The sequence below is a fragment of the Drosophila simulans genome, unplaced genomic scaffold (assembly GCF_016746395.2).
Source record: "Drosophila simulans strain w501 unplaced genomic scaffold, Prin_Dsim_3.1 Segkk87_quiver_pilon, whole genome shotgun sequence".
Classification (NCBI taxonomy): Eukaryota; Metazoa; Arthropoda; class Insecta; order Diptera; family Drosophilidae; genus Drosophila; species Drosophila simulans.
The window spans coordinates 519,189-529,082 of NW_025416883.1; positions in this window are offsets into that span (position 1 = coordinate 519,189).

Here is a 9,894-nt window from a genome sequence, read left to right on the forward strand (position 1 = left end):
TTTAACAAACGAATTTAAAGAACTTTAAAATTATAATAGTCTAGTAGTAATAGTAGGAATTTTTAAATATTATTTTATTTTATCACATTGCTACGAAATTGGCCAAAACTCCAAATATGCATGTGAATTCGTTTCTTCGATCAGAATTGATTTTGGCCCGTTTTCTAGCACAAGTACGCAAACATATACACGTTCTCGTCTATTGTTTTTACTCACACAAGCAAGCAAATTTTTAGATTTCTTACGCTCTCAGCGTAAGCGAGCGGACAAAGAGCAATTTTGGCCGTCACCAAAAAAGTGGCTGCATAGTGCCAAACCAATGTATGGCCGTTACGCATCTTGTTATTCTAGTGTCTTTGACCAAACTAATGTATGGCCGTTACGCATCTTTTTATTCTAGTGTCTTTGGCCAAACTAATGTATGGCCGTTACGCATCTTGTTATTCTAGTGTCTTTGCTATTACCATCCCAGGCAGACCGTTATATCAATTAATAGTCATGCCTTTTGGGTATCTAGTATTTCTGGCCTGGTCTCGTTTCTGATGTCAGGGCCTATATAAGTGCAGGCTTGTATGAGTACTAAAGCACCAAATTTTACTCTCAGACCGCCGCTAGGAATAGCGAATGAGTCTCATCAATTCTGTCAATGTTTATTCATCGATTTTTTCGGACCGTATTCTAGGTCAAGGAGGTATCTTCTTTGTTCTGGATCATTTTTCGAAGTACGTTTTCTTGAAGCCATTAAAAAAATCGATTCCAGCGTCGTCATAAAGTATCTGGAAAACGAATTTTTCATGACGTTCGGAGTCCCCGAAGTGATACTATGAAACATCGGTTCTCAATTTCGAGCTAGAGTGTTCCAGAAACTGATGGAGCGGTACGGCGTTAACCACAAGTTGACCGCTGTTCACTCGCCTGAGGAAAACTCTTCTGAGCGTGTAAGCCAACCCGTAATTACTGCAATCAGGGCATATCTACGCCGCAACTAAAAGGATTGGGATGAATTCCTCAGTCGAATATGTTGTGCATAAAGGTCTGCAGTATATTCTAGGATTGGTACAAGTCCTTATTATATGGTATTTGGGCAGCACATGATCACTTCAGGGTCGACATACTCGTTGATTAGACGATTAAATCTTTTGGGCGATCGTTCTCTGACGTTCGAAAGGCCCGATTCTTTCGAGATAATGCTGACCAGATACGAAATTAAGCACGACGAGAACGAGAAACGATTTAATCTCCGTTCTCGTATGGTATCGTTTGTCGAAGGGTAAGAAGCTTATCGGCGTAATTTTGAGCAAAGCTGCTTTCAAGCAGGTTATAACGCCAAATTCGAACCTACGTTCGTTAAATATCGAGCTCGTTAGACGATCGGCAACTCGTAGTACGAGCTGGAAGACCTCCAAGGAAGAGTTGTGCGTACATATGCCAAGGATGTTCAACAAAAAGATGCCTTCAGTCGGTCTCCGCTTAGGGTGTCTTTAGAGTACCCTAGTCTGAGTGTAGCGGGGGTTTCTATTGCCGACTTAAGCTGATATTTTAGATTAATGTGAAACCTCCTGATAGGCAATCTTTACGAAGCTTGAGCTTACCTGTGGGATTCTAATTTAGGGTAATATTAAATGCAGTATTATGCATCGGGAATATACTAGACGAGGTGCAACTCTTCATCAGCTGCACCAGGAAAGTTTTGGGATAATTTGGCTATCGTAAATAGAGTGACTTTCAGCTGATCGTGATTTCCGATAATGGCCTAGACCCCGGCTTGAGTTTCCTTTTTATTTATTTTCTAATAAAATAGTCGTGGAGCACCCGTGTATCACCCTTTTCCATCGAGTAACTGAAGCCTAGAGAAGCAACCGCAGCGGGACAGCAGCCGCAAAAAAAAATTTAGACCCTGCGATCTGTATTTAATTTAATTGCTAGAAATATGTATTAATAAAAAAAGAGCCCAAAGTAAGGTTAAGCACGCGGACAAAAATATCAGGGTTAGGAGACAAGAATACACTGGAAAAACTGTCTGATGAAGTAAACATATGAAAAATCAAAAATATATGTAAAATGCTTGATAAATTCTGTTTGATCTAACCTTACATCGGAGAAAAATTACCTAACTGCGAATCTGCGCTGAGAAACATATTCTTTATAAATTTATTTTTATATTAATATCTTTTACAATAATTCATAAAAATGTGTACCCGAGAAGGAGACATACTTTACATCATCTTTGTATTCTTAATTTTATTTAAATTAACTTTTTTAAGTATTTAATATATTTTATATTATTTAATCTAACTTATTTTAATTGTTTTTCCTAAGATGAAAACAGTTTCAGAGAGTGCGCGCTTAAATTTTCGGGTTAAATTTGGGAAGAAAAAGTTTATGTAATGTCGATTTGTTTCGAAATTCGAGTGAAAGTATTTGTATGTTCATATATTTTCAAAGTATTCGTGGGAGTGCCACGCTTTTATTTTAGCTCATCTGCGCCGGGAGATCGATCTTTCGCCGAGGATTACAAATTTGAGTGAGTTTTATTTACATAGAAAATGTATGTTGGAAATGACAAACTGAGAAAAATTACGAAGAGAAGTCAAAACAATTACAAAAAAATTTTGTTTTCCAATCATACACCGGGAAAAATCATGGATGCTAAATAGACAAATGTAAATAAATTAAACATTTTTTTAAAATTTATTTTAGAACTTTGATTTAAACCACATGATTTTAAAAAAAATCTAATGAATACGATGCGAACAATTTATTGGACCCTAATGATATTGCGGAAGCAAACAATTAAATATTTATTAAAATTTAACCGAATTTACTCGCAACACACACTCCTACATTTTTATTTTTTCTATTTTATAATTGAAATAGTGAAAAAGAACAACACTGAAAAAAACTAAAAACCGAAATATGGGAAAATTTAAATAAATTATTTGTTCCTTTTTAGAATATATTTAGCAAATGGTGCTCCGAGCATCTTTTTAATTATAACTTTTTATATGCATTTCATAATTTTTTTTAATTTACATAATAATTTATTAGTTATTATAAATATTTTTATTAATTATTAGTCACCAACATGAATACAAAAATTTAATACTGAACTGGGCTGATGTTTCTTCGGACATAGGGCACCCAAGGGGCCACGCTCTTGAGGAAAGTAAACACAGTTACACCGGTGGTTCGCAAGCAACAAATTCTCATGCTTTTCCTCCTCTTCTAGAACTGTCTTCTTCCGAATATATTAATTCGCTTCCTCCGATTTTGTAATATATATTTTTTTGTCGCAAGACCGCACAATTTTTGATCTTATTCGTTAATGCCAGCACAGGTTCCCCCTTCCATCAATTTATTTCGATACACGTTACAAAACGATCTTCCTGGGACCACCTGTGCCGACCACTGACTCAACTGTCCCCTCAAACTTTCTAATGCCAGTTCTTGTGTTCTCCTGCTCCGAGGAGCGCTCTTCACTTGCAATGAATCCTTGAATATCCGTTCGACACTCACTGGCTGATTTCACTGACCGTCATTTTCTACGTTCTTTTCAGCTGACTTAACCTTTAGGCGCGTTCTAGCTAACTAACATTCGCTGTCTCGCCTTCGGATTCTGTTCCGACTGTCTGACTGCGTGGCCGCGTCCTGACCGCGCGATTCGCACCCCTACTATCCTCGCGTACGTATGGCTCCCAACGTGTTGTGAATAACTGCCTCGAGCTGCACTTGCCCCGTCTCTTTATAGGCCGCAGGGATCCCGTTATTTCCCCTTTTGCGAATGGCCCGCTCGGGTAAATGGTTCAACTACAGTCCCGTTAGTTAACGGTGAGTTTGTTCTCGTCCAAAGTTCGCACCGTTACCGTCCAAAGTCCAGAGTTACCGTCCAAAGTTCTAGAGATACTTCCATCTGCATATTTCAGTTAGGCAACACTGTAACATGTAAAAACAAAGTTTCCATTGATGTTATTCATGCTGTCTATAGCCCCAACTTAATATAAATCTATATAAATATGTAAGCTGCAGTAAATAATTGTTTAAGAAAATTTTTCCTATAAATGTAGATTTACATTTAAAGATTAAAATAAAACATCTTCCGTATGAGGGTCTTAAGGTAAACGTAGGCGAGGTTGTGATTTGAAACATGGATAGGGAAGTGGTTGTTGCGTAAAGACCATCTAGCACTTCCCAGGCGATTTCAAGAGCGATATTAAAGGTCAATGTGGGTTTGGGTTTCGACGATCTCTAATAAGTATGCCAGCTTTTAAAGTCGCCTGTTAATAGTGTTTGGGTGGTAGGGAAGCCATGGACGTTGGTTAATGTTGTGTATTCGTACAAGCTTGAGTTCGAACTGTTTTATTAATAAGCATTTACACGACATGAACTGTTTTATTAATAAGTATGTACACGACATGAATGTGCTTATGTGACAGTCTTATGATAAACTTCTAATAACTTACATGCCCATTCATAGTTTTGCTTATTACTAATCAATATAACATTCATATTTGTATAAAACAAGTATCGTATCTTAAGTTATTAATAATATACGCTTTATACACATTTTTTTAGTTTTCATTTAAATTTCAATAGCTTTTCAGTTCATTTTGTTTTACATTTTCATTTCATTTATATTTTTAAATTAAATTTGATAATTAGACATTGTCAATAGACTTCACTACCTTTCCCTCTTTACGTGGTCTCAACTTTCTTACTGGTGACGATTGTTGTTTAATGTTTTCATTACAGTTTTCATTTGATATGTTTCCATGAATGTTATTATCATTTTCATTTAATTTTACATTTTCTTGATTTCTTATTTGATTTAGATGGCGTTTTATTTATCGGGTGTTGTGCTTTAAGATGCAATAATATGATCGTGTTCCAAGTCTTTCGCTTACAACTGCTTGAGTCCAACCTGCCTTGTTTGGATTTATATAGTCCCTGACCATAACTTGTTGACCTTTTGAAAAACGAGCATTTGTATTACCATTATAATTTTAATACTTTTGTCTTGTTGTTGTTTTATGTGTTCTGTCATCAAAGGTGGTTTCAACAGCGAATATTTTTTTTTAAGCATTTGATTCCCCAGCTGTACGATGAATTGTGTTCCTATAATCCATAAGAAATCTATTTAATGTGATGACAAAATCACAGTTTTTGTCAAAATTCATGCGACTTTTTTACTGTTTTGACGACAATCTCTGCTTGGCCATTAGTTGCTGGATGACCAGGCGATGTCATAATGTGATTTATACCAATATTGGTCATAAACATATTAAATTCATTAGACGTGAATTGTCTTCCGTTATCGGAAACTTATGTATCATCTAAACCATTTCTACAAAACAATTCTTGTCATTTAGATATTGTGAATGATGATGAAGTGTCTTTTGTCTTGAAAGCCTCAACCCATTTGGAATATGAACAAACTACAACCTTTAAGTAATGATTTTTAATTGGCTCTGCAAAATCTACACGGATTCTGCTCCAAATTTGTCCATTTGTATTCCAAGGAATTAATGAAGACTTTCCTGGTCTTGGTTGTTGCTCCTGGCACGGAATACATTTTCTAATCAAGTTTTCAATTTCTAAATCCATATTTGGCCACCATACGTATGAGCGAGCGAACAGACAATTCATTGGCCTTATTGATGAAGCTACCAAATATCATTTTATTTTATTTTTGTAGTGATCCAAATTTTAAAGATTCACAAACTTTTGACAAGATCGAATCATGTCGTGTTTCACGAGCAATGCTCATGAAATTCAATTTGGATGGACTGTTTGATTCTATAAAGATGACGTAATTAAAATCATCATTCTTATCATCACTCCGATTTGCGGAATCCTTGACAAGCTATCTGCTTCATTCGACAAACCTTTAATGTGTTCGATTGTGAATTGAAAACCTGATAAGATTAATGCCCATCTTTGCAATCGTGCAGATGTGGCAATCCTTTCTTATCTCCAAATATACCTAACAGCAGAGGTTTGTCATCAGTTTTCAAAATGAATTTCACACCTAACAGATATTGTTTCAATTTCATTACGCTATATATAGCAAGAGCTCCTTCAAGTGTGCTGTAATTGATTTTACTTTTTGATAGTGCCCTTGAAATTAATGCAATTGGTTTTAGACCATCTGAGAATTTGTGTGCTAAATACCTAAAACTGCATAAGAACTAGCATCTGTCGTAAGTACAATTGGTAAATCAGGATTATAGTGAACTAACACCTGATCAGAAGTTATCTGTTCTTTTATTTTGTTGTATGAGTTTACACAACTATCGGACCATTTAAATTTTATGTCTTTTTGCAATAATTTATACAACGGACTCATTATCTGTGCAAAATTATTTACAAATTTTGAATAGTAATTAGCCATTCCTATGAAAGCTTGTAGCTGTAATATATTTTTAGGTGTCGGTGCTGATAACACACAGGATAACCTGTCTTTGTTTTTGCTCAGACCGTTTTTACAATTATTGACATTTAATTTAAGTCCTACTGACTTCAACCTTCTAAGCACATTTTTTAAATTTGTTATATGTTCCTGTTCTATATGTTCCAAACTAGCACCAGTCACAGTAATATCTAAGTGTAGTTGATTATATGCGTTGCTTAAATAAATCGATGTGTTCTTTAAAGATCCGAATGTTCGTTTGTGGAGACAGCATTTTTGTAACACTTCCAAATGATTGGGCGTCCTCATCTAGCTGAAAGAGCAAAGGCAAATGGCCAGATGACAGTTCTGTCAGCACATTAACCCTGATTTGTTGCTGTCTAAAGCCTTTGGAGATCCCGAAATCAATGGCACTTGGAGAGGCATTTGCGCGATAGGGGTAACATGTGGCTTCTCCAATTGCAACGAAATCACTTCGATTTTCTGCAAGTGCAGAACACAGCACCCTACCTCTGGTCGCACCACCGTGTTGTCTGTCACTCGGTTGGTTGGCAGTATGAAGGCAGTGCCATAGAGCCTGAAGTTGGACCGGGAGGAGAAGTGGGATTCTGACAACAGGAGGATGTCTATGTCGTAAAGCTCAATCGAGGATCTCATTGGTCTTCGAGGAGGCCCCATTTGAATTCAAAGCTGCTATCTTAAGAGGACCCATTTTTAAATGCAGACGGCGAAGGACGGGTCTGGAAAAGTAGTTGCATCAACGTTTCCACTAACGACATCATTCTGTCAAGCCTAGAAAAAAGCTGTTCCAGTTTGAAGTTCAGGTTGGTAGTTACATTAGTAGCAGTAGCGGCAGGCGAATGAATCGGCTGAACAGCATTCTGATTGCCTCTGACAACGGACGCAAAAGACGGCCTTCCAACGCCAAGGGCAGGGGGTTAATAGGACCAGCAGCAGTGTGTTTATTGGTCTTCAAAGTCTTACGAGTATAAGCTTCTTTAAGGTATTTAATGCAACATTTAAAGTTAGCTGTATGGGTGTTCCTCAGAGATAGCAGCATCTGGCATCATCTTGCTTGAGCCTACACTCCGAAGTGGGGTGGTTTTCTCCACATTCTCTGCAAATGAAATGCCGAGAACAATACATTTTGGTAAGACCATAGCCTAAGGTGCGATAAACTTGCATTCTCTGCCCATTGGGTCCCTCACCAAGTGGTAGCCGCACAATGGAGGCAACAAGCAACGTGCTTATCAAAAAAAAAAAATCAGTCGAGTTTATGCTCGAAATCTAAACCGAGGAGTGATCTTCAACTTCTTTCGCTTGTGCTTATCAGTGCGCAATCTATTTTTAGACACCGTCTGCCAAAGGGTGTCTCTGTGGACTTCGCAAAAACAGTAAACACCAGAGCGAAACTGAAACTTAGTGTACGACCCTGCCCATTAGGCTGGTGTCTTGTCTCTCGCTTGTTAACTCACAGGCCGGCGAGAGATAAGAAAATGATTTCTATTTTTTCCGAGTTGAAAATTTAGTTAATTATTAAATGGATAAAAACCCCCCTTCTAATCCGCCGCTCTCGGATCAGCTGAACGGATTCGAGAAGATGAACAAAATCGCTGGACATACTCCAGCAGAGATACGAGCCATGATTGCCTCAAGACAATACCAACAAGCAAGTTGGTAAAACCAGCTCTGCTTCAACAGTAACAAATACAGTTACCACTTCTCTTGTTTGTTTAACAACAACATACACTGTGGGAGCTTCGACAAGTACTATTCCGACAAGTACTTCTTCGACAAGAACTGCTTCAGTTAATTCCTCTGTAATAAGTATGTCCACAGGTTATACTACTTCACGCAGGAAGCGAAACCCTACCGATTCTGGAAAAGATCCTAAAATATTGAAAAAATGCAAAGAAAACATTTCCCGAGCGTTTATGGGAAAAACAAAACAATCTTCGCCCTCAACTAGTCTGCGCAACAACCGTTTCGCACCTTTAGCTGAAGAAATAAGCCTTACCGAAAATATGGAGACTAATGAGGAATCAATTGAATTTAGCGCTGACAACTCAAATAATGACCAGCCGCGTCAAACTTCTCGAGTCTACACAGCAGATGCAACGTCATTCAGAAGTGTGGTTCGTAACTTGACTTCCCTGAATTGCCAGTTTTGGCATCATCAACTCCGTGAGAAAAAACCATATAGGCTGGTGCTGAAGAACATACACTCAACAGTCCCAAGAGAAGAAATAGAGCGCTGCTTCACAGACAATCGCTTAGTTGTACTGAACATCTACTCCCCAAGGAAGCCTGGCTGGAATGAAATCTTGGCTGGTGGAAACGACGACGAAGAAGCCATTATCGCACAAACTAGACAAAATCTTTTCTTTTTCAATCTTAAGCTGACTCCGAATGTGGCCGAGTCTCTAAAAGTAAACCGTATTGGAAGGCACAGGGTTACAGTGGAGAAGGCTACTCGCAACATGGACTTAGATCAATATTACAATTGCCAAAATTTTGGCCAAACCCGCAATTGCTGTCATTTAATCCCAGTTTGCGGGAATTGTGCGGGTGAGCATCCTACCGGTTCAAAATCATGTGAGGCACACCTAAACAATCAATACGTATGTGCAAACTTCGACTTTCTCTTATTGCCCACTGTATAGACGTCACGCTAGTTACTGAAACTCATATGCGCCCTGGACTAAAAGTATACACTCTTGGCTATGAACAATATCATGCCAATCATCCAAGTAACATCAAAGCCAATATTCGCCAATAAATCAACAATGCTCACTGATTTACAAGTCACCAGTCTCGATGTACCAACGAGTGGTGGTATTATCAAAATAGCTTCTCTGTATCTTCCTCCAAATAAGCGTTGGACTAAAAACTTTGATCAGATACTGATCACATAGGGCCCCAGGTGTATAGCAGGAGGGGATTACAATGCTAAGCACCAATGGTCGGGCAACCTATGGGCATGCAGTCGAGGAAAACGACTACAAGAGGCCATCGTAACTAGTTCTAGCGAAGTTCTAGCTACAGGTAAACCTACCTTTTACTCATCTAACACTAGACTAACGCCAACAGCTTTGGACTTTTTTATCGTAAATGGGGTGCCAATAAATAAACTTTTAATTGAAACAAAATACGATCTATCTTCTGATCACCTACCTGTAGTAGCAACATTAAGCCACACTCCCCAACATAAGTCCAGAAAGAAATCCTTACTAGCTCCCGACTCCTCTGTCGAAACATTTAGGAATGTCCTAGACAGAAGCATTAACCTAAACATGGACATAAATTATCCAGAAGACATCCAAGATGCTATAGTGATGTTCATGGACAAAATTCACGTGGCTGCGACACTTGCTACACAAGGAAGCAGAAATACTCCTCCCAGAGTAGACGCAGTATACTTCCACAAAACGCTTCAGTTCTCATACATCTCAAACGAAGAGCTAGACGAGAATTTTCCAGAACAGGAG